The 27,262-nt window shown below is 51.4% G+C and overlaps 1 pseudogene; it reads right to left on the bottom strand.

Moving 5' to 3' along the window:
- Positions 1-23,191: 23,191 nt before the first annotated feature.
- Positions 23,192-23,289, bottom strand: LOC112923520 (U6 spliceosomal RNA; annotated as a pseudogene).
- Between the last annotated feature and the right edge of the window lie 3,973 nt (positions 23,290-27,262).

Here is a 27,262-nt window from a genome sequence, read left to right as displayed (position 1 = left end):
CTGCAAAGCCCTCGGCTGTTTCTGGATCCAGCCAACTTGCGCGTTACCTCCGGGAATAAAATAAAACTTTCTCATAATGAGGGATGAAATGTGCGGAGGGCTTGGATTTCTAAATCCAGGGAACAATCATCGCTTCGGCAAAGGCATTTGTGGTCTCTTACGGTTTCCTCCGAAGCGGTTTTTGCAAGTTGATGAGAAAGCCCCGCGCTGTGCAGTGCAAGGAGGTGAGTCTGGAAACAATGAAGTCAGCATTCTCATAATTAGCTCTTAAATTGTCTCCCGTATAGAAGCTCCCCGCGGCTCCCACTCCATCGTGCTGCTTGCACATTCTTACTTACACAAATCTGAACAATTTTTGACAAGATTTTTGAGTTTTGTCAGATGTGAATTGTTAAGATTTAATTGAAAAAATGAACAGAACGCAGCCACTATTTCAAAGGGAGTGACCCAGAACCAATTAGAATTTAGTAACAATTGACCATTCAGCGCTGAAATCCATGTTGGGACAGTCAGATTAAAGCCACTTTAATTCCACCCCCCACCCCCCCGATTCCTGAACTCAAAATACCATTAGTGGGAGATTTCCCTGAATTTTCTTCCAATCAATTTGGCTGGTTTTGGAGGTGAAGTTCAGCTCCCGGGGTGTGTGGGGAGGGGCTGTGCCGGGGAGGATGCTGGCCGGTTATCTCCTGGGCTGAGATGATCCCCAATATAGGTTACCGTCTTGAAAAAACAGGTCAGGCCCAGCAACATTCCTCGTCAAATTGCTGCTGACAGCCCAAACAGGAGACGGGCAGGGCCACAAAAAGGGCCTTTCATCTGAAGACAACACAGGGAATAATTGGTCATTCTCTCCTTCTCAGCTGGGGGAAAATCCCCAAACAAAGCCAGGGCTTCCTACGGCAACTTCTTAATCCTTTCTGGCAGATGCTCCCAGGGAAGTGTCAGCTGAGAAAACGTGGCTGGCGCAGCGGGCACGATGCCTGCGCATAGTAGGTGCTTAGTAAACGTGCTTGGGGGGGGCGCCCAGTGCAGGAGGGGTTGACATTGGAGTCAGAGGCGTGTGGCCCACCAGCTCTGGTGGCGGTATGGGGACCGTGTGGAGCGCTCATCTGTGCACGGTCACCTTTCTAGTTAGTGACCGTCCTTCTCTGCAGATGGTGAGGCCCACCTGGCCTCCATGACCTTCCCATCCTCTCCTGGGCTTTCTGGCTTCTTCTATGACACTGTCCTCATTTGGCTCGGGGTCCTGGTCCCCTTCTCTGCCCAGGTCCTGGTGACCACTGCCACTTAGAAAGCTGGTGCCCGATGCAGTGTGGCTTTGTCTCATGACCCTTAGAAGCACCCTGGGAGAGAACCACGGCTGGGAAGTCTCACTGCAGTGGGGCTGGCTGAGCAGGGCCCGGGGGTCTGTTTGCCCCACGGCATGTCCCCCCAGCACTCATGAGGCCCTCTGCCCATTCTCCAGCGTGGGATCCTGCAGCTTCTGGAAGCCAGGCCCCCTGCCCCGGCCCTTCTCTATCTGCTCCCAGTGGGACTGGGGGAGCTGGAGGCCAGAACCCGGGGCCCGTTCTGTTTCTGAGTTTTTTAAGGATGAGAGCAAGGCTCTTCTGTCGCTGTTGTGCTGCTGTCACTATAATTTTTTAAAAATTTTTATTTAAATGCAATCAATTAAATGATTAAATTCATTAATTAACATATAGTGTATTATTAATTTCAGAGGTGGGGTTCAGTGATTTGTCAGTTGCATATACACCCAGTGCTCATGACATCATGTGCCCTCCTTACTGCCCATCACCCAGTTACCTCGTCCCCCCACTGACCGCCCTCCAGAGATCCTCAGTTCATTTCCTACAGCAAAGAATCTCTTATGGTTTGTCTCCTCTGATTTCATCTTGTTTTATTTTTCCCTTTCCCGCCATGATCCTGTTTTGTTTCTTAAATTCCACATATGAGTGAGATCATATCACAATTCTCTTTCACAGATTGACTTATTTCACTCAGCATAATACTCTCTAGTTTCATCCACGTCATTGCAAGTGGTAAGATTTCATCATTTTTGATGCCTGAGTAATATTCCATTGTTTATATACACCACATCTTCTTTATCCATTCTTCTGTTGATGACATCTGGGCTCCTTCCATAGTTTGGCTATTGTGGATGTTGCTGCTATAAATCTTGGGGTGCATGTGCCCCTTCAGATCACTACGTTCATAAATACCCAGGAGTACACTTGCTGGGTTGTCACTATTATTTTTAAGGCTGTCCTGGGATCGGTGACATCCAAGCTAATCTTCCCACCTCCATAATCACTTCCATCCCCAAACTCTTTTTTTGGATACATTTCTTTTCATTTCCAGAAACTGAGACACACAAACTGCATCATGAAGTGTCAAGAGCACAGACACATGAAACGCAAACAGAAATATTCCCCACGGTTTAGATTACGAAGCTGTCCTTGAGGCTATACAAGGCTACTCCATCTCAGACCTTTGGTGTCTTGGTTTGGGTCCCCAGAAGCCGAGATGAGCATTTACCTGGGAGGAGGTCCTAGGAAACACACGAGGGAGGTGAAGAAGGGACAGAGGATGGAGTCCTGCCCTGGGGGTGCAGGGCTGGGGAATTCATCCACTCCTGTTGGCATAGTGTGGGGGCTGCTCCTGGGTGGGTGGGAAGCATGGATCCTCTGGCACTTTGGGCTGCGCCTGTGAAGACCAGCACCCATCAGAGAGAGTCCCCGGGCTTGCTGAGCATGGGAACATGGGCCCAGGCCACCCTTGGGCTGAGAGGAGCCAGCAGGAATGGCTCTGTCACCCTCGCTGTGTGGCTTTGGATGAATCACTATACCTCTCTGAGCATCAGTTTTCTCACCTGTGCCATGGGAGGAACAGTGCTCTCTTTTAGGTTTCCTGTGGGGCCATCTCCAGGCCCTGTGGCCAACGTGGCTTCTCCTAGAAGGGGGCACAGTGCGGCCACTAGGCCAGATTCAGAGCTGGCTCAGGCCCTGTGCCCCGTGGAGGGGTAGCTCCCAGACTCCTCTGGCTGCCTTGAAGTTGTTCAGAGACTCGGGGTGGCTGCATTGTGTCTGGGGGTTCCCAGGATGCAAGGGGGTGGTGTGGCAGGAGCCAGGTCTTGTCACCGAGTGAAGGGGATTTCAGAGCCTGGGAACAACGTGGCACGGAAAAGGGGACATGAGGACGCTGTGGGGCTCTGAGGCCCATGCTGAGGACTGCAGGAGAGACACCTGTTTCACCTGTGCTCTGTGAGGTAGTGAGCTCCCCATTCCTGGAGGTGTGTGACAGGCTTAGTGTTGGTGTTAGGTTTTCTCAGTCATGTGGGGGAGCTCGGAGCCCTGGATGGTGGGGGTGGTAGATGGGGAGGGATGGGGGGTGACTTTTAAGGTCTTTTCCACCCCAGAGAGTCTAGAATTCCATTTGTCTGCTAGGGGCCAAGCACTGTAAACGTGCTCCTCATTTGATGCATTGCATCCGTGACTGCTTGAGGCTCCCCAGATAGAGTCCAGCAGTCGGGCCTGGTCTGAATTAGTGGGGCGTTTGGGGGGAGATTCTGACTTCAGCCTGAATGATCCGCTGAGTGGTGACCTGGAGCCTCGAAGGGAGAGAAGCCGCTGGCTGGCGGAGCCCCGGGCCTCAGACTGGATGAAAAGCAGAGGGGAGGCTGCCCGACCGGGTACGGGGTGGGGGTGGACACCTGGGGGCCCATAAGAGTCCAGCCAGGAGGCCGCTCAAGCTTGTGGGGTGTCCTGGGCACGAATCCTACAGGATGAGCCCATGGCGCGAGAGGCTCCGAGAAAACCCAGCACGGCCATCTGTCCGCCTCATGCCTGGCTTTGGCCGTGGCCCGGCTGGCTCCTGGGGCCGGGGCCAGGAGGTCACCTGTGCCAGCCCCGAGACTACCCGAGCCTCCCTGCCTTCTCTGTGCGGGGCTGACGCCCCACCTGCTGAGGCGCCGGTGTCTGGGACGAGGGATGGGAGCCCCGGCTCTCTTGCTGCTCCTCTGGCTCAGCCGAGGGCGACCGGCATGCAGGCCCCGGGCTGCCCCCTGCCCCCTTCTACACAGATGCTGCCGTGTGCACTACACAGACGTCGAAGCATGGTGACCTAAGTGGAGCGTGGGGTGCCAGGGCCTGGGGACCCCGGGGTGAGCCACACCGACGTGGCCCTGGTGTCCAGCAGCGAGCAGATGATGGCCTCACTCATTCCTGTGTTCACCCAGCAGACAGGGCACCTCCCTGGCTCGGTACACGACCCTGACCCACACAGCCGAGGAGTCTTGATAAAGCCCCGCAGCCGGCGGGGTTCCAGGGTCCTGATTCCTGCACTCCCCCAGGAAGGACACGGTTTGTGTCTCCTGCATCGGCCACTACAGCGGTATGTGCAAATTACACATGTGATTGTGTCCTGCTCACCTTTAAAAGCCTAACAATAGACAATGAACATCTTTACACATCACGATGGTTCCACGTGAACAATTTGAGCCAGGTTGACGGTGGTGCTTTGAGGCCCTCCACTGCCCAGCGCAGGGCCACAGGTTGGACCCTCAGAGGTGGCCTGACGCACTTGTCCTGGAGGGGCCCAGAGGTTGTGGACACCTGGATTGAGAGCCAACCCTCCCAAGCTCCAGCTTCCCTTCCCCCTAGTTACAGAACTCAGATGAAGGAGCCCAACACGCATATCTGTAGACAGACGGCACGTCCCAGAGGGAGCTGGGCAGAGAGGCCCCGGATGGCTGCACCTGCAGAGACACCTGCTTAGGCAAAGCCCTGGCTCTGGTCTCTCGGGGTTCCCATTCGGCCTCTACCACATGCTTGCTGTGGGGTCTGAACACAAGTAATTATGCCCCCTGGGCCTCAGTTTACCCATTTGCAAAGTGGAAATAAGAGCTTTATTTTTAAAATAAGATCGTTATGAGATCTTTATAAGAGCTTTGCCCCATGAGGTTTTCACGAAGATTAAATGAACTAGTTGTGCATCTAGAACAATACCCATCCTGACTCTTTCCTGAGTTTAATTCAGGTCAAGGAAGCCGAGCTGGGCAGAAGCAGTGCTTGGCACCCAGGTATCCTGGCTTCCAGACCCCGAGCGCTGCCCTGGGAGCCACGCGCTGGGGCCAGTTTCCAGGGCAGGAGAACCGGGGGGTTCCGCCCCCACTGAAGGCTCTCCCGTCTTCCGAAAGGATCCAGCTCGCCCGTCTCCTCAGGGCTGGCGGGGAGCGGGTGGAGAAGAAAGACTTGAAACTGTATCCTCCGTCGGCTTGGGGTCAGGGGATCAGACCCCCACATTTTCTCCACCGTCAAAACCCCCGTAGGATTTTGTTGAAGTTCAGTTTCACATCATGTGGCTGAACATTTGGAACTTTTTAAACGGAAATTGTAGAAAAAATGAAAAGTATTTTAGTCTCGGAACACAATACCTTCCTGGCAGGGAGCCACCGGGGAAAGCTCCATGCTGGAGAAAAAAGTGGTCATAATTGTCAATCTGGATTAATCCGGGCGTTCTTCCGCTTAACCTCGCGTCGGGCTGAGCGGGCTAATCAGGGTGCAGAAGACACTGTCTTTTGTAACAGTACCAAGGCATCAGCTAATTTTCCGATCACATTTCCTTAATTATAAGCTCGGTTTAATGGAGCCTCGGACGAAACGGAACCATAAGGAAACCGTGAGCGTCCTGGGTAGAGTGTGCCAAGGATTTGTGGCGGAAATGCCAGGGCTTATCATCAGTGGCTTAGTGGGTGATAGATCTGCACACAACCAGCAGCCTGGGAAGAGTTCAGTTAGCAGCAGGGGCTGGGGGGGCAGGGCGGCGGCTGTGGCAGCACGGTGCCTTCGGCAGCCCCAGCTCAGCAATTCCTGGACCCCTGCATGGGAGGTGGGCGGCATCCTCTGTAGCACAGACCCCACGAAACAGGAGCACAGACCTAACAGGGCTGGGTCTTTCAGAAGGAGTGGCTTCTGTCCCGCCTGCCCTGGCCGGCACCTGCAGGGCGGGTGATGACCTCCCCTCCCTGCCTTCGGGGCTGGGGTGACAGGACTGGTAAAGGGCCTCGGATGCGGCCACTGCTGGCCTGAGCCAGCCTGGGGACCAGGACCAGGAGGGTCTGCAACAGAGCTGGGGCAAGCCCCTCCCGATGACAAGTCCCCTCTCATCCAGGCTTCCCACCCCAATTTTCTCTTCCTGTGCCCTTTCTTTCCCCCAGACCCTCGCCTTCCTGGCGACCAGCCCTCTCACTACAGACCTGGGGCCAGACCCCGTCCTGCTCCCTGTGTGCCTGCCAGGGCTGGCGCCTCCTCCTGCGGCTCTTGCAGGCTCGGCTGCCCGGAGGGCCAGATACAGGCAGAGGGAAGGACTTTAAGGTGGCGGGTCAGGGGGAGGAGGAAGGTCCCATGTGACCCTGAATTTACACTAGAGGTAGAGGAATGAATACTGGGCTGGGACCAGCGGGAGCCAGCTATGACCCCAACAGGTTGACCATCTTGTCGTGTGGCTCAGGGCCTTACCTATGATGGGAGAGACCAGACAGAGGAGATACCTTCGGTCCTGCCCCTTGCTCACCATCCATGCTACCAGCCGGGAGTCATGCCCCATGCAGATCGCAGCTGCTGCCAACAGAGCTGTCCCACCGCGTGGGGCTCAGAGCTGCTTCGGGGAGCTCTGCGGGGCCTGGGAAGGAGCAGCCGAGCTTGGCATCCTCCAGTCAGCCAGCACCCCTTCTCCAACTGAAACCAATGCTGCCACTGTGGTGCCTGGTGTCTGTGCAGGTTGTCCGGGCAAGCTGGGCTGGGGGCGACCCCTCATTTCAGCAGCTTGCTGGCAGGCCCTCTTTATGATAAGCCTGTAGCCCATCCCCACCTCCATCCCCACCTCCCCCTCCTTCATCGCATTCCAGGCATTGGACCATGGAAAAGGATTGGGCATCAGCCCTGTGCTTGGACAGCGCAGGGGCTGGTTGTCAACTAGGGAGGAATCCCTTGCTGCAAGCTGTAGCACAAGTAGGCCTGGTGCTCCCAGGAGGCTTCCTGGAGGTGGTGTTGCTTCAGAGATTCTCAAGTTTAATAAGAGTTTAATAAGTTTGCTATATGGACAAGATCCTGGAAGTGGTAGAAACAGAAGGACAGGAATATCAAGCTGGTGCAGCCCTCAGGGACCATTGGGACAGGGAATGTGGTCAGAAGTATATCTGGGGAGGTCTACCTGGACCCCTGGTTCAGAAAGGGGACTTTATCCAGCAGTCAATGGACAACTATGCCAGACTTTGTGTGATGGAGGAAGCCAAGCTAATGCTGGTTGGGAAGTTCCCCAGCAGCTGGTAGAGGGAGGCCTGGGGGCAAGTCTAGGACAGGTGACCAGTGAGGTGTCTGCAAGGATCTAGGGCATTGGGAGGATGGCAGTGACAGTGGGCAGCGGCGTGGGTGCAGAAAGATTGTTCTGGGGGACTCAATGCCTGTTGGCTGGGCAGCAAGGGTGACTTCCTTGTTCCTGGTCTGGGTGACCAGATGAACTCTGCATGGAGGCTGCAGAAACAAGTCAAGGAGGCCATCAAAAATGCTCCAGTTCCTGCCACAGACCACTGAGACCCCTGTAGAATTCAACAAAGATGAGAATGGGCATAACTCACGTCCTTCCTGGTGCACAAGCCATTTTGCTGCTTCTAGAAACCCTTCAGATGTTTGCAGCCAAGGCTCTTGCACCCCAGAGCCCGCAGGGTCCCCTGCACACTGCTAGAGCCCCTCACCAGTCTAGGGAAGGCTCTGCAGAGCGGGGGCCAGATCTGCATCATTGCTCCCCCCACTACCGCCCCTGTGCCCAGCAGTGCTTCTGAAGGGAGTGATTAATGAACACCTCTGTCCTCAAAGCTCTCCGGGTGAACACAGGGGTGCTCATCTCTGCAGACCCACCGGCCAGAACATGAAAGGTGGACTCTCAACGTTTCCTTTTCATCTTGGCTTCTGAGCTCAGATTTCCGAACCAGTGCCCACCAGCGTTCTTTGCCAGCCCAGGCGCCGTCAGGCACCCACTGCTCTTACTTAACCACATGAGCAATCCTCTCCCCACACGCACTCCTCAGTGTCAGGGGCCAGATGCTCAAAGCCAGTGGGCAGGAAGGAGGCAGCCTGATGCCACGCCTGCCCCCCTAGAACCTACACGCACTTTTTAGGGTTTCTACTTTTGTCTTAATTGCCCTATTTCATGGAGTATGTAGTCTTGTTTTGTGTTCAGCCACTTTGGAAAGAGTCAAGGCATCAGTAAGTCAGTGTTCTTGTGATGAATCTCTTTCTCTATAGATTAGGATGCAGACTCCCCCACCCCCCGGTGTCCCCCACCCCCCACCTCGGGGTGCTGGCTCCCTGAGCTATGGGATGGAGAGGCCGGCCTGGGTCTATGGAGCTATACGCGTGCACCCACCTATCCTTCCTTTCACTTCTTCCTCCAGTTGCTACTCTTCCCTCTCCATCACCTCACTCGGAAACTGCTCCTCTCAATGATGGTCCCTGACTGCCAATGCTGGGTGTGGACGATGGGGGCAAAAATGATCCTCTTTCTCCACCCTTCTCTGTCTCCATCTACTGCTTTGCCACGTGACTTTGCAGTTCCTGCTGTCTGCTGGTGGAGTCCAGTTTCCCACCGCCCAACCAGGAGGCCATGACTTGCTTAGGCCACCGGGATAGGTCTAAGGGGTTAATATTTCCCTTGATGGTTTGCATTTTTTTTGGTGCTATATTTAAATATTCCACTTTACTCTGGGGTCATAAAGATATTACTTGATATTTTCTTCTAAAAATTTTATACTTCTCTTTTCATTTGTGTCTTTAGTCCATCAGAGGTCAACTTTCATATATGGTGTGAGGTAGGAATTTGATTTTCTTTTTTCCATGTGGAAAGCCATTGGTCCCAGTCAGCAGCACCTTGGAATGACCTGTCCTTATCCTGATGGTTTGTGTTCCTGCCTCTGTCAGATTTCCATGCACAGATGCATTTTTCTGAGCTTTCTGGTTTGTTCTCCCTCTCTCTTTTTAAAATATTTTATTTATTTATTTGAAAGAGAGAGTGAGAGCATGAGCATAGGGGAGGGGCAGAGGAAGAGGGAGAAGATTCCCCACTGAGCAGGGAGCCCCATGTGGGATTTGATCCCAGGACCCCAGGATCATGACCTGAGCTGAAGGCAGATGCTTAACCAACTGAGCCAGCCAGGTGCCCCTGCTTTGTTGTTTTTGTCTGTATGTCTCATCTTGACCCATTCCCATACTTTCATATTTACTATAAATGTAAAGTAACTCATCGCAATGTTTTATTTCTTAAAAATTTTGAAATTAGGGGCACCTGGGTGGCTCAGTTGGTTGAGCATCTGCCTTCAGCTCAGGTCATGATCCCAGGGTTCCTGGATCGAGCCCTCTGTTGGGCTCCCTGCTGAACTTCTTCCTCTTCCTCTGCCCCCCCTCCCGGCTCCTGCTCTTACTCTTTCTGTCCATCAAATAAATTATTTGAGAGAGAGAGAGAGAAGGAGCAGGGAGAAGGATGAGGGAGAGTGAGAAACAGACTTCCTGCTGAGCAAGGAGCCCAACATGGGGCTCGATCCCAGGACTCTGGGGTCATGACCTGAGCTGAAGGCAGACAATTAACCAACTGAGCCACCACCCAGGTGCCCTTAAAGAAAATATTTAAAGAAAAAATTTTTGAAGTTCCTTGGACCCATTTCTCTTCCATTATCCTTTTCTACTAGCTTTCTAAGTCTCATGAGAACACATTCGCTAGAATTTTTTATGCAAATTTCATTGATTCTACAGGCTAATTTAGAGTTGACATCTTTATGACATGAGTCTTCATATCCATTAATATGATATATTTCATAACTTTTCCTGGGAAACATCTTACAGAGTTCTAAAGATTATAGTTTTGGTTGCTTAAAATTGGGATCTTTTCTCTCTATTTTTTAAATTATTAATGGCATCTAGGAATTCTGTATCTTCTATATCTAGCAAACTTGCTGATTATTAGTTATACCTATATAATTATTTGTACTACTTATGTCACTTTGTCCATAGGTTATCTTGGAGTTTTTATGTGGACAGAGTATTTTCCAATGTTTACCTCTTGATTTTTTCTTGTCCTATTGCATGGTCAAGATCTACCAGCACAATGTTGAACATAAGTGACAATGAGCGCATCCTTGCCCTAACCCTGACTTTGATTAGGATATTTGGAAAATGTAATGACTAAGTATAATGTTTTCTCTATTTTTTAATAAATAGTTTTTATCAAGTGTGATAGAATCTACAAACTGCTCCTTTTTATGCATTTGTCCTTAGTTTTCCCTTCTAGTAATAGAACTCCTTTGGGTTTTATTTATTTTTTATTTTTTTATTCTTTAAAGATCTTATTTATTTATTCATGAGAGACACAGAGAGATAGAGAGGCAGAGACAGAGGCAGAGGGAGAAGCAGACTCCACAAAGGGAGCCCAATGTGGGACTCACTCCTGGAACCCCAGGATCATGCCCTGAGCCGAAGGCAGGCATTCAACCACTGAGCCACCCAGGCATCCCTCCTTTGGATTTTAGCAGGGCACAAGGTTACCCAAATGGAAACTACATTTCCCAGTCTTGGTGTGGCCACATGACTGAGTTTCATCAATGGATCTGGGGAGAAGTGATGTGTACAGATTCCACAGCACCTTTCTCTTTCTGTGGAAGTGATGATGGTGATGGTAATCTGCTTTGACCAAGTAGGTGAGGAGAGCATGCTAGGGTGTGTGGACATTGAGATTGGAGAAGCCAGTATCTCTGGGTGAGCTCAGGGAGCAGAGTCAACTGCCTGGTCAGTACTACTACTTTCCCTGCATTGTTACATGTCACACAAGCAGACTCCTATCTTGTCCCAGTACCACTTGGGTCTAGACTGTATCTTATTTAAATTTATCCAAGTAAAGAAATTTCATTCTATTTCATTTGAAAATGAAATCATCATTGAAGGTGGAGCTATACTGAGTGCTGGTTTGCATCTGGGAAGATGCCAACCTTCTCCTTCTGTTTCTTACATGCCATTGTTAGTATGCTTTTGAACTGAGAACTCTCTTTGTGTTAATGTGACACACTAAAATGACCTGTAGTCATCTAAGTACATTTCTAGACTTGATTTGCCAGTATTCCCCTTAAGGTATTGTTTTGCATCTATATAGTTTTAAAATATTTATTTATTTATTTATTTATTTATTTATTTGAGTGGCAGGGGGAGAGGGAGAGAATCTCAAGCAGACCCCCCTGAGCATGGAGCTCAATGGAGGAGTTGCTCTCATGACCCTAAGATCATGACCTGAGTTGAAACCAAGAGTTAGATGCTTAACCGATTGAACCACCCAGGTGCCCTGCATTTATCTTCTTTCTTTCTTTCTTTCTTTCTTTCTTTCTTTCTTTCTTTCTTTCTTTCTTTCTTTCTTTCTTTCTTTTTCTTTCTTTCTTTCTTTCTTTCTTTCTTTCTTTCTTTCTTTCTTCTTTTTCTTTCTTTCTTTCTTTCTTCTTTCTTTCTTTCTTTCTTTCTTTCTTTCTTTCTTTCTCTTTCTTTCTTTCTTTTTTCTAAAAGATTTTATCCATTTATTTGAGAAAGAGAGCATGACTGAGGGGTGGGGAGAGGAAGAAGCAGGGTGCCCAATGAGCAGGGAGCCTGATGTGGTGCTTGATCCCAGGACTGCAGGATCATGACCTGAGCCAAAGGCAGACACATAACTGACTGAGCCACCCAGGTGCCTCACATCTATATTTTTAAGTGAAATTGGCATAATATTTTCTTTTCATGAAATATCATTTTGCTGTAAGCCTTAAGTTATATTAGCCTCAGGAAATGAATAAATGTCCCACTTCCTGCTATTCTATGAAGCAGAGTGCACATAATGAGGATTGCCTGTTCTTGAAGGTTTGGTAAGTCTTGATGCAATCCTATGTAGGCTTTGTGGCTGTTTTTGTGGTTTGGAGTTGTGAATTTTTGCTAATTACTTCACGTCTGTGTGGGCTATCCATTTGCTCCTATCTGCTATTTCATCTTGAATTGATTTTGGTGATTAATTTTTCTTTAAGGCAATTGTGCATTATGCTTGCACAGAAGAATTATTGGCACAAAGATGATCGCATTATTTTCCAACAGTTTCTAAACATGCCCTGTACTTGCTTCACTCCTAATGCAATCGCTTTATAGCATTGTTTTTCTGATTGTCTTGCCAGACAGTATTCCAATCAGATTTCCTCAGAGAACATTTTGCTTTCATTGATCATTTCTACATTTCTTTAATTTCTATTTAATCCATGTCTCCTCATGTCTTTATTTCTTCACTAATATGTTTTTTACAGCTTCTGTCATTCTATTATTCCCTTTGGTTAAAAATGTAACTTGTTTATTTTAGGTTTTCCTGTTCTGTGATGAATGTATAGCTTATTAACAAACCTCTAAACACCAATCTAGGTGCACCCCTAAAACCACATATAATGCTTCCTTTTTCATTTACACTAAGTAATATGTAATCTCTATTGTCATCTGCTCTTTAACTCATGAATTTTTTTTTTAAAGATTTAAAAAATTTATTTGACATAGAGAGAGAGAGCACAGGCAGGAGGAGGGCAGAGGGAGAGGGAGAAGCAGACTTCTCATGGAGTGGGGATCTGATGTGGGCTCGACCCCAGGACTCTGAGATCATGACCTGAGCCAAAGGCAGACACTCAACCAACTGAGCCACCAGGTGCCCTAACTCATGAATTTTTTAGGAGTGTGTCTAAACTTTGCAGATTTACACATATATGCATCCAAATCACATTTTCATGGTGCATTTGGAAATTAATTGCATTGTGGTCAGAGAGCATAGTCTGAGTGCCACTTATTCTCTGAAATTTCTGGAGGTGTATTTCTGGACCTGCAGGTTGTTGAGATCTATTAAGTGTCTTTATGTGTGTTCGAAAGAGCATCTGGACTCTCCTGTGGAAGAGAGTGTCACCGTGGTTCATCATGTCCCCTCCCGGGCAGCACAAGGCACTATTACACTCTTATGTGTGGTTCCAAACAGCCCCAGGAAGAAAGCAGGGCAGAGATTACTTACGGCTTATTTTACAGGAGAGGGGACTGCAGCTCAGAGAAGGAAAGCTGCGTGCCTGAAGTCACACAGCTCCTATGTGACAGATAACCGCAGAGGCATGTAACTCCTTCCACCGCCGGGTGTGGGGCCACCTCTGTAGTGGCCAGAAGGAACAGTGCGTGTCATGGTGTGGAACAGCATGGGATAGCATGGAGGCTTTGCCTGAGCTTGAGCACCAGGTTCTGGGACCTGATGCAGATGGAAAGCCACAGCAACTGGTCACCTGCTGCCTCTCCTCACTATGTGAACCCCAGACCCCCCGTCAGGTCCAGGATACACGCCCTCCAGCCCCCTCCCTTTAGGGAAGCCGAGCCCCATCTGGAGTGCTCTCTCTCCTCCAAGGTCCCTTGACTTTCCTGTCTTAGGTCCTCCTATGTCAAGTTTCCTGCCATCCGGGAAACGTGTGGCTGTTAACCCTCCCACCATGTTCTGTGCTTTCCTGCCTCGGGGTCTCTGCTCCAGTGTCCTGTGGGGATCTGGGTGATCCTGGATGCCCTCTCCATGGACCATCACCAGCCTATGCCTTAGCCTTGCTTCTAGCTCCTGTGTCTGTCCCATCCTCCTCACTTTCTCCTGGACCATCCCTCATCCCTTCACTGGCTTCCTAGCCTCCAGCCCAGAGGGCTGTTTCTTCCACTCCTTGGCTTGTCCCCTTGGTGCTCCTATGATGAATGATTTGTCATCTTACCAGCCCCTTGGCCTAAAAATGATTGTTCTTGTTGCTTCACGCCTGGGGTCTCCTCCTCCTCCTGTGATTTCTGGCTAATGCTACCCATCCTTGGAGATGGGACTTCAGGTCACCTCCTCTGGGCAGCCTTCCTTGGTCTCCAGGTTGGGTGGAGGCCACTCTGCCCTCCCACAGCACCGGGCCACCCTTGGTCCTGGCTTCCATTGCTCAGATGGTATGGTAACTGCTGGTTCCCTCATCAGTGGTAACGGAGCCTGCTCTAAATCTTGGACCCCATCTCCTGTGGTGGTTCTAGCTCCCAGACCTGCTGTGTGTCTGCTGGCCCCCGGGACGTTGTCTCCCACGTTGCTGGGCGCACAAGCACTCTAGGTGGGGCAGGAAGTGACATCACCTTTCATCTCCTTCCTGACAGTGGCCTCTCGGATGGAGAGCTCTTGCCTGCTAACCAAGGTCAAGGCCCTTTCCAACGGCCCTTCATTAGTGAGTGGGCATCTCGCTGAGTCAGCAGGGACCTCTTCACAGTCCCTGTTCAGGGTCACTAGGTCCCTGGAGAATGTGGCCGAGGGCGACCAGCCAACAACAGGGGCCATTGTCCTCGTCTGCCGCGGATGGGGTCGGCCCAGGCCCATCTGGACAGGGCAGGGGGCATGACCTCTGCTGCTCTGAGAGGTACTGCCAAGACCTGAGGCTCAGCCAGGCCGGGGGTGGGGGGCACACAGATGGCGTTGCCAGGAGCTGGGCAGGGCCCTCCGGGGACCTGTGTCAGGGTCCCTGGGAGCAGCTCCAGGTCCTCCAACCCTCCTTGCCACCCCCTGGCCCCCAGGAGGGGCTCCTCCACAGCAGCCCTGAGGCAGGAAGGAGCACATCTCCAGTGAAGGGGCCTCGTGCTTTCTGCACAGCCCCTCAATCCGGGACATCGACGGTCTCCCCAACACAGAACACAGCCTCCCACCATTTCTCCCTCTGGACGCCACCTCTCCAGGCCCACCTTTCTGCCCCCCATCCCTATGTCCCAGCTCCTCACTCTGGTCCTCCTGTTAGGAATCCCAGTAATAGCACCCACACTGGCTAAGTGCTGTCCACAGGGGTCTGCGCGGGTCACCCTGTTACGTTGGCCTGAGCTCCAGCTCAATTGCAGGCTCTGTTCCCAAGGATCCACAGGCTAGGGCCCCGAAGCCACTTGCCCCAGATCACCCAGGAAATGTGTGCTGGTGCCAGCAGCAGGAGCAACCCCAGCTCCTGAGTGCATCCCACCCCCAGCAATCTGCAGAACTGATGCTCTTCTGCGTCCTCAGTGGCCTGGTGAACAAGGTGCCGTTATCACCGACGACGCTATGTTGGCTTCATGCACTTTTTCCATTTCAGGAAATAAAACTTTAGACTCAACTGAGGTCCCTGCTCGCTCCCAACCCTCTTCTCCTTGAAGTCACCCCCACCCTACGTGCAGGTCAAACACTGTAGCTGCGTGTGCAAGTGTGCACATGGTGTGGATGGTAAGTGTCATTGATTTGGAAGTTTAAGACATGAACATGCCAGGCCTTTCCCACCTTGCCTGGGTCGTGAGTGAGACATATGTCCAGAGTCCAGATCCCTGTTTTCCCTGATGAGGGAACAGGCTGAGATAGGTGCCGGGCCATCGTAGGTCTGGTGTACGCTCACCAGCCAGCGGGGCCTGAGCTGGGCCTCAAAGCTGCGCCGGCTGCGGAGGCCACCTCTGCCTGCGGGGCTGCAGCCACCTATAGGGAGGTGGTTTCCTGGTCATTCTCCATCATGGCCACATTGACCCCTGAGCAGAGTGTAGCTCCCGCCGCTGTGTTTCCAAGCCTGGATGGATGAGCTGGCCCAGCCCCCCTCTTGCTGGCCCTCCTGCTCCTGCCGCCCTGATCCCTGCTCCACCAGGCCTGGCTCACCACTCTGAGCAGGGTCATGTGCCCCCATGGCCAGGCCTTTAGCCGGGCTGTCCCTGCCCTCGCGACTTGTCTGGGGTCCCCTGGTCTCTAAAGCAGCTGAAATGCTCCCTTCAGGCTCATTGGCTCTGCGCTAAAGATGTTGTATGGGCCACCTTGCCAGGTCAGTGACAGGTTGAAGACTGGCTTCCCTCCCCAGGGATCCAAGGCTCGGCCCAGAACACAGTCCCTGCTACTGCTCCCAGGACGTTCCACTCATCAGGAGGTTTGGGTGCCGCTCTTTGCCGGGACCCTGTTGATGCTCCAGGCTGCCCTAGTTGTTCCTGCCAGGGACCGTCCTCCTTGTGTGACCTCTGGGGATGGAAGCTCACTCTTGCATCCAGGGAAGGGATGCCAGGCCCAGGCTCACTGGGTGAGCCACCAGCCCCCCGCAGCATCACAGGCCATACCCACGCCCTGCACGCACGTTCAGAGCCACCCAGGCAAGCCACCCACATCCAGCAATGCACACAGGAAGCCCAGATTTCCGGCTCAGACAAGTTAAGAGATGTCTGGGGCCCTGGCTGCTCCGGAAAAGCCACTAATTAAGATGTCTCTTGTCTTGGTGCCTCAGACCCCTGTCCTGTCACCGATCAGGTTACAGCGAGTGACAGCTCGAAGGTACTGCCTCTAGGAGGCTGGGGGTGGGAAGAGAGGACAGATTGCTTTGTGACCTGGGGCAGCCTTGCCGTGTCTCTGGGGACAGGCCTGGGGCAGGCACAGTAACCTGATGCCCCGGAAGCAAGGACATCTGCCTAAAGGGAGCTCTCCCCTGGGCCAGCCAGACTCCCGTGCACATGGTAGGTGCACCTTGCACACCCACTAGGTGACTGCTGGTCAGCGGCCATCACTCCACAGTGGGGATCATCTAGTGACTCTGGAGGTCAGCGCACTTTGTAGAGAGGCAGCCAGCCCACACCGTAAGGCTGTCTTTCTGTCCTCTTGGGCAATCTGCACACCTACTGTGCACCCAGTCCCAGGCTGGGCAGCTGGGACTGGGCATGCAGGTGGCATGCTCCCTGCCCTGCACAGCACTCCTGCATGTGGATAGCAGGCCCACCCCCACCACTGTGCACAGTAATAACCCCCAAAGGGCATAATCATGTTCCCAGGAAAGACTCCAGCCCCGGCCCAGGCCAACCAATGCAGCTAGACAGACTGGGTTCAAATCCACATTATTCTCCCTGCCTTGTAGATGGCCATTTCACCTTTCTGAGACAGGCATGGTTCCTGGTTTACGAGGTGGGGTGGTCACATTGAGGTGAAGGGCTGCCATGAGGATGAGCTGGGGAGAGCATGGTAAGGGAGGTGCAGAGGTGCCCAGGTGCTAGTCTCCAGCACAGAAACCTTCCCTCTGTCCCCACCCATATGGGGATGCAGAGATGGGAAACTGAGCCCCAGAGACCTGGAGTCAGGTAGCCAAGGTCACAGCTGAGGGGCAGGATGGAGATGGAGGCGGGAGCCTTGGGGTCTGCAGGCTCAGCAAACAACTTGCTGGACCCCAGAAAGACAGGCCAAGTCACCCCATTCTGCATTCAGGGTCAGGTGGGACAAAGTGGATGCCCTGCCCATGTAGGGTTCATGGCCAGTGCAGGACAAGCAGGGCTGGAATGGAGACCTGGCTGAGCCCAAAGCCCAAGAGTACCTGTCCTGAGGCAGATGCTGGTGTGAGTTGATAATCCAACAAGGGTGAGTGGGGCAGGTGACACTGCAGACTCCACTAATGGAAATGAAGCTGGGCAAAGGGTCTAGAGCACAGGGTGGGAGTGGGTGGGCTTTGGTGGTGGGGGAGGAGCGGGGGCAGGGGTCAACCTGGGAGTAGCTTCCCAGCCTGGGAAGTACACTATAGCCACATGTAGCCAAGAGGCTGACAGGTGAGTGGGATGAGTCCAGGACCAGGACTCTGGAGGTCACCTTGGAGGAGGAGGCGAGTGGAAGATGGAGTTCTGGAGCAGCAGGAGGACGGCGGGGATGGAATGGGAGGTGAAGAGTGAATGGTGGTGGTGAGGGTGGTGACGTTCCCACCAAGGGTGAGGACAGAAAGGAAGAAGTGCCAGTGACAGGTGCACCCATCAAGGAGGAGGGCTGCTAACTGGGCACCAGGAGTCCTCTGTGTGGCCCAGTGTCCTCTCAGCCTGGTGGCTGCAGGGTCACCCCATCTCGTGTATGTATGAAGGCTCGGGTTTCAGATGTGAGTATTGGTGAGTGAGGGTGAGAATGAGTCCCCTCTCTGAGTGCAGTGTCCTTTCTGCCACTTTCTGTTGGATTCTGGCAGGCTCCAATCTCATCCAGATTCAAGGAGGGACATAGGCCTCCACCTCTCCACCCGAGAGGCTTCAAAGAATTTGAGAATGTGTTTTAAAGCCCCTGTCTACCCTGACTATGAATTATTTATGTTCCTCCCGTGGGCAAATCGCACTCACATCCTTCCACAACCCCCTGTCTCACCCGTCATGGGTTCAGGGCCAGGGTCTCATGGTATCCATCAGCCCCAGGTGTGGGTGAGACTTCACTTTGTGGTTCTGGCTACCTTTCCATCTGAAGACCAAACTAAAGAGACAGTCACCTGCAGCCCTCAACAGGAGGCATTTAAACAGCAGGGTGCTAGGAACCCAGGGAGGCCACCCCTCAGAGTACTTCCAAAGATCAGCCCCACTCATCCTCCCTGGGGGTTGCTCTCCTTAGCTGTTGCCTCCCCTCTGGGTAGTCTCTTGTCCTGAAAAGCCAGAAAAGTGGCTTGTATTTGCAACTATGTGACCTTCCCAGCCTGCTTCTTGCCCATAATAGTTTAGAGTGTAAGTGCATCTTGGGGCTCTCTTGTCAGCTCCATCTCTCATCATCCAGGCTGCTGTGTTTCTATCAGTGTAATCCTCTTTCAGACCTTGTGGGTTTCCCATGGTGGTTACTGATATTCAGTCTGTTAGACCAGGGACACAGCCACACATTCCTGTAAGGGCAGCTCTTCTCTATCTTGAGAAGATAGACTTGAGACTGTTTAAGTGAGAGGGTCAAGGAGACACCTGTTAAGTTCTGGAAAGGGTCTTTATTTGTGAGCTTCTCTTTTAGATCTTTCTGAGCACTGAACAAAGAATCTTGCAGCCCCACTCTGGATTTGATCTTCTCCCTAAAGCCAAACTTGATGCATTTTAAAATTTGAAGACATTTTCAAATGTGGACAGGCTGGGAATGAGAAAGACTTCTATTTTCAAACCCAGCAAGTCCTGGCTCCTTTATGTTTTCTCTAAATTTTTCTTGAAAATTGAATAGCTGGCTATTCACCTCTCATCTTTCTCCTCTTGCATTTTATCATAGCCAGCAGGAGAAGAGAGGTGGCACTTTTGATGTTTTTCCTGGAAATCTTCATTTGACCAAGGGTCAGCAAATTATCACCCAAATCCAGCCTGCTCCCTGTTTTGTAAACAGAACATTATTGGAACTCAGCCATCCTCATTTATTCGTGTCTTGTTGGTGGTTGCTTTTGAACTGCAGCTACAGGCCCAAGGAGTGGCAGCAGATACCTTCTGGTCCTCAGCGCTTCACATATTTACTACATGGCCTTTACAGAAGCTGGCTGCTAGATGACTGAGTTACTGGGTGCATCTCCTATTCTTCTTGTCCTTGGTGGCAGTTGTTCTCCTGGGGCCACCATAGAGCACGGCTTCCCCTTCTTCCCCAGGGCATTTTCTCACTCTTTCTTGGGCCTCATTGGCAGTGTCTGCAAGGCCTCTTTACTTTCTGCTCCAGCCCAGGACCAGATCTAATGCTCCCGATTTGTTAGGGCAGCCAATCTCTGTCCCTCGTCCATATAACGAACCACCTCAAAAGTAGAGACATGAAATAATGTTTCTGGAAAGAGCAGGGCAGGTGGCCCATCTCTGCTCCACCAAGTTGGGGGCCTCTGCCTTGAGGCTCTGAATGGCTTAGTGGCCGGGGGCTGGGATGATCTGAGCCTTGTTGTTACCCCTGTGGCTGGTATCTGGGCTGCAAAGACCAGGGCTGTTATCCTCATCATCACCTCAGCTTATAATGGCAGCATGCACACATATTTGGTATCTGTCACCTGTCTGTCTGTCTTAAATGGGACCACATCCTCAAAGGGGTTGAAGGCACAGGATGTATCATGTACCTGGCAGGTGCTGGGGGCTGACATGCACCATCCCAGGGGTTTGCTGTTTTTGTCTCCCCATCTTGTTATTGGAGAGGTACTGGTGGGACCACAGGCTGGAAGGAACCCCAAGCAGTGGAGGCCAGGCACATGTGCACCATTCTGGACCTGCTGGTGACTCATTCAGTTGGTCAGCTGTCCATTCATCACTGGTGCATTCCAGTATTTTCTGTGGAGTCCTACAGTGAGCCAGGTCTTTTTCTCATACTGAGTGAGCAGACCAGCCAGAGCCTGGCCCACATGGGGCTTCCCTTCTGGGGTCTTCACAGCAGATCACATAGTTGCTTTAGGCCCTCCACTCCACCTTCCCAGGAGCCATCCATCCAAGCCTCTGCTGTGCTCATGTATGGCCGTGGTACTCCAGGGGATGGTATCTATTTCCTACCTACTTATTGTGGCTCGGGGGCAGATGTGCTCGAGCAGCAGTTTTAGGACCCATGCCAGGTTTTTCTTCAGCCCTCTGGCCCTTTTTACCCACTGTGAGGAAAGCGTGTCCCAAACTGGGCCTGTTGGTTCAGCCCAGCTCCCAGAAAGGGTCCTCACAGCTGATCCACTGATGTTCACTGAGAATGAGAAGTCAATGTTCGTTGCTGGGAACTGTGAAATCTGGGAGGTGGTTGTGTGGTTGTTACCAGGCAAGGCTGACTGTATCAGAGGATCCTGAGAGCCCATTGGCAGGTGCATGGTTAACCATGAGTCAACATTAACCTAGAACCAGAGTCGTGTGAAGGTACAGGCAGGAAACTGGTAGTTCACACCATCAGTCAAAAGATCAGTCTGCTGTCACAACCAGAAGCAGATGGGCAGACCCCAGCCTGTTCTCCTCATTTCTCCACTCTGCTTTGTTATTTTATTTTACTTATATCCTCGCTTTTCCAACAGAAGAATTGAAGAGCTTAAGCTTACAGTATGAGGCAAATTAAACAAGCATAATAAAATACAAAGAGAAGCCACAATACTAATATAAAAGAGAATGCACTTATTATATAATAAAGGACCAACATTGCTGATATACTCAAGCTTTTCTTGACTTTTGAGCTTCCTGGTGGCCAAAGAGAAAATAAACCACGATCAAGTTTGCAATCTTCACAATGGGAATGGAGGAAGTATATGACATCCTCCAAAGACTCTATCAAGCATCCAGTTTTAAAACAGAACTCTGGGAGTTGCTGTCTGACAGGGGCAGAGTGGTGGAATGAGGTGACAAACCACGGTCTTCACCAGCCTGGTTGGTTTGTTTTCCACCCGAGGCCAATGTGAGGTTCTGCTTCAAAGCCAGCTATTTACATCTCCAAGCTCAAGTGGAAACAAGCCCTGGGATTATCTCTCCATTTGGGGTCAAAAGGCATGAATTTCAGCGGCAAAATGGTCCACGCTGCAATCTTTGTTTTCTGCATGAGCTGATAAACTCTGAGGCCAGGCCCACGGGGCCTCCCGCCGCATTGCCCATGAGCTTCGGTAAATCTTTTGACAGGAGTCATTGTCTGGGGCAGTGCCCCAAACGACTTCTCTAAACGGAGTTATTCATTTGGCTATAATGGGAGGCCGGGCTGCCCGGCCCTGCTGATGGCGGGCATTTCACATTGAAGACCCGTCTTGTCAGGGTATTTGTAGACTGAACGCCGGCCGCCAGCACAGCCAGCGCTTGGGGAGGGCGGGGCGGGCTCTTCTTAGGTCTGGGGTCCGCACTGAGGGTCTGGGCCTCCTGGAGAGGAAGGCAGGCAGCAGAACCCCCTGCCCCCACCCAGGAAAGGCTGCAACCAGGGAAGACAGGCCGCTCTTCTGGGTCAGGCCCATGGGGACGGGGGCAGGGGGCCTCACTTGCCGATGATTGTTACCCGAGGACACTGACTTCACCTCTTTGGCCATCGTGGTCTCATCTGTAACATGAGCTTGAGATCGCCTACCCCCTGAGGGGCTCTGGGAGGGGTGGGGGGCATGACACAGTAGGGGTCTGTCCCAGCACCCAGCCTGCAGCCAGGTCCATGGAGGCACCAGATAAAGTCTTGTCGCATGAATGACCACAGTGAGTGTCCAACCACGAAGAGCCCGGTGCAGTTCCAGGCACCCACCCAGCGACCCTGCACAAGTCCTGAGCAAGCCCTGAGGGACTGACCTGGCTCAGGCCTGGATGGGGCAACTGTCTATGGCCTCCCTCCAACCCCTACATCTTCTGCCTCTGGAGCCCCTCCCCTCCCCCACAGGTCACCCCAGACCAGTGTGCTCTCTGCCAGGCGCTGTGTGCGGGAGACCCCACCTTGCTGCCTTGTGTGGCACAACTGGCTTGCACTCTGCCATTGGAGTTCCGGTGGGCACATAAGCCACACTGCGCTCCACACACCCGCCTGTGCCAGGCTGGTGCCCACCCTCCGGGCCAGCCTCCTCCCTCTACTGACTCACTGTTGGGTTCCCCAGGGGGGGTTGTTGGGGGGCGCTCTAGGGTGGCCAACACCCCCCACCCTGGCTTTCCTGGGTCCTGCCCACATTGTAGCCATGAAAGTCCTGTGTCCTGGCAAACTCCTCAGTCCCAAGCAAACTCAGATGGGCGGCCCCCAGGACAGTAGGCGCTATCTCCCTGGATGCAGAAGCGGGCAGAGAGCGAGTGAGTGAGCAATCAGAACGTGGGTGACATTGGGAGGACACGGGGGGAGGGCTGCAGGTCAGGGAGGATGCTGTCTGGTGTGAGATTCCTGCGTGGACGTGTGGTCCCTCCAGCCCCCAGGCACAGTCCACTGTCCCCACAGGGCCTGGCAACTCATCAGGTTGTGGATGCTCTGCCTGGCCCGACACCACTGATGAGAGCAGACCCCTGACACCCCAAGTGCCCCTGATGCGACTGAGCCCCTTCGGCTGGGCTTGGGGCTGGCGCCTGCCTGGGGGCCTGACCTCAGCTCCTAGGTATTGGGGTCAGGGGTCACCAAACCACAGTTCCCTGGCCAAATCCAACCTGACGTCTGTTTTTGTCACCTGGCCACTTGAGAATAGTTTTCACAGGAAAAAAAAAAAAAGCAAAAAGAAGAATTTTGTGATTTAAAAATTGTAGAAGTGATTTTAATTTCTATGTCTATAAATAAAGTTTTATTGGAACACAGACACACCCATTCATTCAGGCATCATCTCCAGCGGCTTCCCTGACACTAGGGCAGAGGGATGCTGCATGGCCTGAGAGTGAAGAACACCGGCTGTCTGGCCCTTTGCGCACAGTCTGCCAACTCCAGGGTGGTGCGTCATGGAAATAGTTTTGCTAATTATAGCTTTTCTAAAAAAATGGAATGCTTCACAGATTTGCGTGCACAGGGGCCATGCTAATCTTTTCTGTATGGTTCCAATTTTAGTATGTGTGCTGCCAAAGTGAGTGCTATAGCTTTTTTTTTTTTTGTAACCTATAAAATTGGGCAACTGTAAAAACCTGTTTTGTGTGTTTTCAAAAATTGTGATCAAATATATTTAACATAATCTTTATTATTGAATCAACCGTGTCTGTATAATTCAGTGGCATTAAATACATTCCCACTGTGTGCCCACCACCAGTTTTTATATAAAACTTTTTTTTATCTCTCCTGTGATGGTGAATTTTATGTGTCAACACAACTAGGCCAAAGGTGTCCAGATATCTGGTCAAACATGATTCTGGTAGCTTTGGGGAGGAGGGACATTTTTGGATGAGTCAACATTTGAATTAGTAGACAGTAAAACAGATTGCCCTCTCAATGTGGGTGGGCCTCATCTAACCAGTTGAAGACCTGAATACAACAAAAGACTAACCCTTCCCCAAGGGGAGGGAATTCTCCTGCTTGATAGCCTTTAAATTGGGACATTGGGTCTTTCTGGTTTTTTTTTTTTTTTTTTTTTTTTTTTTTTTTGTCTTTCTGGTTTTATAACAGCTCCTGGCCTAGGGTTCCAACTGGACATGAGCTGTGTAGACTGGATTTGCAGCTTCCATAATCATTAGCAATTCCTTATGATAAATATCTATATCAGTATTTCTTCACTGCTTAAATACCCATCTTTATTCTTTATATCTCCTGTTGAATCTGCTTCCCTGGAGAACTCTGACATAAACTCTATCCCACTGACCATACCTCCCCCAGCCCCCGGTGAGCTCCTTCTTTGGTTAATTTTCTCTTGGTTCATTCAGGGAGAGAAACAATCTGACATTCATTCTGATGATTATTGAAGCCCAAGTCCTAACTCCAAAGGATGTAGTTTTACAAGGTTTGTTACTTTCAAGAAAATGCCAGTTCTCACAAAAGTGGCCTGTGCATGTTCTTGGGAGCTACCGGGTATATGAGTCTACAGGACCTAGCTCCAGAGAATGAATTTCAAGTTGGCGCTGACCTTGTCTGGACTCACTTATGCATCACGGCTTCCTGGGAGCAACTGCTTAGCTGTGTGGTGGACAAAGACTTGCATGTGCTCTTGTCCCAGAGTGGACAGGATCCAGGATTTGGGACTGAGGGGTTTGCCAAGATGTGGGCCTTTAAGGCTAAAACATGGAGGCTCCCAGGGAAACTGGGGTGGGGGGATGTTGACCACCCTACATGCTACCCACAGGTTCCCCCATGCACCCCAACTGATGTAGTCAGCAGAGGGAGGGGGTGGGCCCAGAGGGCAGGCATCAAGCCTGGCACAGCTAAGTACCCAGGACTCTCACACTCCAAGGCATGGCACACAGGGCCCCAAGCCTGTTCCTGCTTGTGGCCCAGCACCCCACCACCACATGCCTCCCCTCAATTCCAAACATCACCCCTGCTCACACCCTGACATTACCTTACTGCAGGGAAGGCTGGATGGCAAGCAGTCTCTGCCCAGCACCAAGGGTGAGTCTGGGTTGTGGGTCTGTAAGGAGGTCTGGGGTAGGGACCTTGGTGGAAGGAGATGGGGCTGGTGTGTGGAATTTGCAAACCAAGGTTTAGCTCTGAGGTCGAGGTGGTTGAGGGGCCCGTGGTGCTCCCACAGATCCCCCCCCCCACTTTAGACCAGTCGCAGCACATTACTAGGGTCCCGGTTCTGTTCTTTGTTGGACTGTGAGCATGCCAGGTCTAGCCCCCGAGGTGTCCCCTGGGTCCCACACAGGTGTGCATGGGTGGGGGAATGAGTGAGGAAACCAGAGTGTAGACGATTCCGTGGATCATTTTTCTGTAGGCTATTCCTTTTGCCCTTCTTGTGAAACAGCAGTTTGTATCTTTTACCTGTGTTTTTTCTTATTGATTTGTAGGGACTCTTTATATATTTCTTGCACAAATTCTTCTTCATCTATCGTGAGCACCGCAAATACTTTCTCCCAGATTGTGAATTGACATCTCATGTTCTTTTTTTTTTTTTTTTTTACGTCTCATGTTCTTTATGCCATCTTTGATCATGACTTAGTTTTTACAAGCTCATGTGGGGGCCCTTTGGAGGTGCTCCCAGGGTTGGCCAGAGGCTTCATCTTTTTCCCTCAATGTCCTGGCTTTGGACAACCTCAGAGGGCCCATGGCTTCAATGACTATTGTGGACAGACTTGTGTCCCCCAAAGAGACGTGCTCACATTCCAATGCTGGTACCTGTGAATGTGATCTGGTTTAGAAATAGGGTTTTGCGGATGTCACTGAATATAAGTATAGATGTGACCACACTGGAGGATGTGAGCTCTAAATCCAGTGCTGTGTCCTTGGAAGAAGAGGAGAGACAGACACACAGAAGGAGAACACTGCGTGAGGACACAGGGAGGGCACCCTGTACTGACGCAGGCAGAGACGGGGCATGTGTCTAAAGGCGAGCAGTGCCAAGGATGCCAGCGATGCCCCAGAAGCCAGGAGCAGCCCAGGACGGGTTCTCCTTCCCAGCCTCAGAAGGAACCAGCCCTGTGACACCTGATTTCTCTTCCAGCCTCCAGAACCCAGAGACAATAAATATCTGTTGCTTGAGCTGCCCAGTCTGTGACCACTTCTTGTACACACACCCCCACCCAGGATACTGGTACAGTTACTGTCAGCATGTGTGCAACTCCAAATGGGCCCGTGGGCTCAGAGCCACCCTTAAGTGCTCTTGAACCACCCAGCCTCCCCTCAGGGTGTCGAGGACTCCTCAGACTCGGTGCTCAAGGCCCTCCTGGCCCTTTCCTGGAGCACAGGGTCCTGCATGTGTGACCTGAGGCCTTGCACATCTTGAGAAACGAGGCCACTGCTGAGGATGGCTCTGCTGGGGCTGAATAGCAACCCTCTGAAAGATCTAAATGTGAGACAAAAATCCATCAAAATCCTAGAGGAGAACGCAGGCAACATCCTTTTTGAACTTGGCCACAGCAACTTGCAAGATACATTTATGAGGGCAAAGGAAACAAAAGCAAAAATGAATTATTGGGACTTAAGATAAAAAGCTTCTGCACAGCAAAAGAAACAGTCAACAAAACTAAAAGACAACCTACAGAATGGGAGAAGATATCTGCAAATGATGTGTCAGATAAAGGGCTAGTTTCCAAGATCTACAAAGAACTTACTAAACTCAACAGCAAAGAGACAAACAACCCAATCATGAAATGGGCGAAAGACCTGAAGAGAAATCTCACAGAGGAAGACATAGACACGGCCAACAAGCACATGAGAAAATGCTCTGCATCACTTGCCATCAGGGAAATACAAATCAAGACCACAATGAGATACCACCTCACACCAGTGAGAATGGGGAGAATTAACAAGGCAGGAAACTACAAATGTTGGAGAGGATGCGGAGAAAGGGGAACCCTCCTGCACTGTTGGTGGGAATGTGAACTGGTGCAGCCACTCTGGAACACTGTGTGGAGGTTCCTCAAAGAGTTAAAAATAGACCTGCCCTACGACCCAGCAATTGCACTGTTGGGGATTTACCCCAAAGACACAGATGCAATGAAACGCCGGGACACCTGCACCCCGATGTTTCTAGCAGCAATGTCCACAATAGCCAAACTGTGGAAGGAGCCTCGGTGTCCATCGAAAGATGAATGGATAAAGAAGATGTGGTTTATGTATACAATGGAATATTCCTCAGCCATTAGAAACGACAAATACCCACCATTTGCTTCGACATGGATGGAACTGGAGCGTATTATGCTGAGTGAAGTAAGTCAATCGGAGAAGGACAAACATTATACGGTCTCATTCATTTGGGGAATATAAAAAATAGTGAAAGGGAATAAAGGGGAAAGGAGAGAAAATGAGTGTGAAATATCAGAGAGGATGACAGAACGTGAGAGACTCCTAACTCTGGGAATGGAACAAGGGGTAATGGAAGGGGAGGTGGGTGGGGGTGGGGGTGACTGGGTGACAGACACTGAGGGGGGCACTTGACGGGATGAGCATTGGGTGTTATACT

This window comes from Vulpes vulpes, chromosome 14 (assembly GCF_048418805.1).
Source record: "Vulpes vulpes isolate BD-2025 chromosome 14, VulVul3, whole genome shotgun sequence".
Lineage (NCBI taxonomy): Eukaryota > Metazoa > Chordata > Mammalia > Carnivora > Canidae > Vulpes > Vulpes vulpes.
Note: the sequence above shows the minus strand (reverse complement) of the source record. Positions and strands in the feature narration are given on the sequence as shown.